This window comes from Anabrus simplex, chromosome 1, assembly GCF_040414725.1.
Source record: "Anabrus simplex isolate iqAnaSimp1 chromosome 1, ASM4041472v1, whole genome shotgun sequence".
In the NCBI taxonomy this organism is placed as follows: Eukaryota; Metazoa; Arthropoda; class Insecta; order Orthoptera; family Tettigoniidae; genus Anabrus; species Anabrus simplex.
In genome coordinates, this window is record NC_090265.1 from 595,653,315 (window position 1) to 595,656,025 (window position 2,711).

The following is a 2,711-nucleotide window of genomic DNA, read 5'->3' on the forward strand; positions in this document are numbered from 1 at the left end:
TTCAAAAACACAACGCTTTCAAAGTTTATATATAATTCATGACGTTAATGCTTTTTTTTTCATTGTTGTTTTCTTTTCATCTTTATTTCTACTGATTTTCAAAAAATACTAATAATGGTGTACTGATGTCGTACAAAAGTATGCCTCTGTTGGTGGTATATGTTTAAATAAATAAATGTGTCGCCTCTGTGGTGTAGAGGTTAGCTGCCACCCCCGGAGGACCGGGTTCGATTCCCGGCTAAGCCACGAAATTTGAAAAGAGGTAAGAGGCCTGGAACTGGGTCCACTCAACCTCGGAGGATCAATATTGGTAACAGGTAAAGCCCCCGGTTGCCAGTTTTATCCCCGAACCAAAGTCTCACTCTCCGGGTTACTGCTCTTGAGGCGGTAGAGATGGAAACTCTCGCTGAGTCCGAGGGGGAAAAAACCAACCCTGGACGGTAAATGGATTAAGAATAAATAAATGAATAAATAAATCATCATCATCATCATCATCTGTTTACCCTCCAGGGTCGGCTTTTCCCTCGGACACAGCGAGGGATCCCACCTCTACCGCCTCAAGGGCAGTGTCCTGGAGCTTCAGACTCTTGGTCAGGGATACAACTTGGGAGAATGACCAGTACCTCGCCCAGGCGGCCTCACCTGCTATGCTGAACAGGGGCCTTGTGGAGGGATGGGAAGATTGGAAGGGATATACAAAGAAGAGGGAAGGAAGCGGCCGTGGCCTTATGTTAGGTACCATCCCGGCATTCGCCTGGAGGAGAAGTGGGAAACCACGGAAAACCACTTCCAGGATGGCTGAGGTGGGAATCGAACCCACCTCTACTCAGTTGACCTCCCGAGGCTGAGTGGATCCCGTTCCAGCCCTCATACCACTTTTCAAATTTCGTGGCAGAGCCGGGAATCGAACCCGGGCCTCCGGGGGTGGCAGCTAATCACGCTAACCACTACACCGCAGAGGCGGACAAAAACTGAAGGTACGGTATTTAAAAAAACCATACTTTTAAAAATATATTTATTTATCTCTCTTCTTCTTTATCTGTTTACCCTCCAGGGTCGGTTTTTCCCTCGGGCTTAGCGAGGGATCCCACCACTACCGCCTCAAGTGCAATGTCCTGGAGCTTCGGACTCTGGGTCGGGGATACAACTGGGGAGGGTGACTAGTACCTCGCCCAGGTAGCCTCACCTGCTATGCTGAACAGGGGCCTTGCAGGGGGATGGGGAGATTGGAGGGGAGAGACAAGGAAGAGGGAAGGAAGCGGTCGTGGCCTTAAGTTAGGTACCATCCCGGCATTTGCTGGAGGAGAAATGGGAAACCACGGAAAACCACTTCCAGGATGGCTGAGGTGGGAATCGAACCCACCTCTACTCAGTTGACCTCCCGAGGCTGAGTGGACCTCGTTCCAACTATCGTACCACTTTTCACATTTCGTAGCGGAGCCGGGAATCGAACCCGGGCCTCCGGGGATGCCAGCTAATCACACTAACCACTACACTACAGAGGCGGACTTTATTCCTCTCGATTATTATAAATATTTTATTTATGGAACACTTCATGGGGTGAAATTCGCACTTTCTAATTTCTCACTGAGTGGTTATAGCTATGATTGTATTTTGGGGTTAATTTCAACCATCTCTAGAAATGTTGACTTTCGTTGAAATAGGAAACCTCGTAAAATACTTCACGCTGTGCAGAACATGGTATCCGCAGGATACTTCTAATTGTGACGAGTAAAGGTTGGATTGAACAATATTACTGAAAGACAAATTCACTTGCGCAATGCTTTCTCCTCTCCTCGCATTTTATTCTGGGAATGTTACTGTTTACGTCTACCGACCTTTCAATAGATTTTGTGTGAAGGTGAAAATGCTTGGGGCACACCCGTGTTTGAACCGGGGTACTCTCGATGTGCAGTCGAATGCTCTACCACTGAGCTATTCCCTCCAACAACGAGCAGTAACACCTGTGCAATACCACTATTCTCCGTCTTCTTCTTCTTCTTCTCGTAAAGCATTGTTCTAGGAACCTTACGGTTTTCCTATATCTACCTTCCTATAGCCTTCGTACAAGAGTAAAAATTTTAAGGGGGCACCCGGGTTTGAACCGGGGACCTCTCGATCTGCAGTCGAATGCTCTACCACTGAGCTATACCCCCACTGACAGACCGCTGTATTTGTGCCGTTGAATTTATTTTCTCGTATAGTATTGTGCTACAAACGATACGGTTTACCTTTCTCGAAATTTCTATAGTTTTCATTAAAAAAGTAAAAACTTCAGGGGGCACCCGGGTTTGAACCGGGGACCTCTCGATCTGCAGTCGAATGCTCTACCACTGAGCTATACCCCCGTTGCGGTTGAAGTTACTTCTCTTTGTACAATCTTAACTTCATTAGATAAGAGTATCGCCCAACAGATAAAGTATCTACTTCATTTACAAACGTATGATAATGGTAACTGAAACAACAATGCGCATCACATACTGTATTTGGGTAAGAATCTCATACAGTTGGTGCCTGGTAAAAGTACATAATTTCCCCCCTTTCACGTATAATTATTATCCTCGAAGATCAGTTCATGTAGAATCTATTGGTAATGATTATTGTTCATCCTCGTAGGTAGGTGATAAAATACGTCCACGGGATTCCCTGCATATCATAAGAGCCTTTCAATAATAATAATAATAATAATAATAATAATAATAATAATAATA

At 45.3% G+C, this 2,711-nt stretch overlaps 2 non-coding genes across 2 annotated transcripts; both read right to left on the minus strand.

Moving 5' to 3' along the window:
- Positions 1 to 2,084: 2,084 nt before the first annotated feature.
- Positions 2,085 to 2,156, minus strand: TRNAC-GCA (transfer RNA cysteine (anticodon GCA)). The gene has a single exon. It is a non-coding gene; the product is annotated as a tRNA-Cys (tRNA).
- A 120-nt stretch (positions 2,157 to 2,276) lies between these two features.
- On the minus strand, positions 2,277 to 2,348 carry TRNAC-GCA (transfer RNA cysteine (anticodon GCA)). The gene has a single exon. It is a non-coding gene; the product is annotated as a tRNA-Cys (tRNA).
- Positions 2,349 to 2,711: the final 363 nt, after the last annotated feature.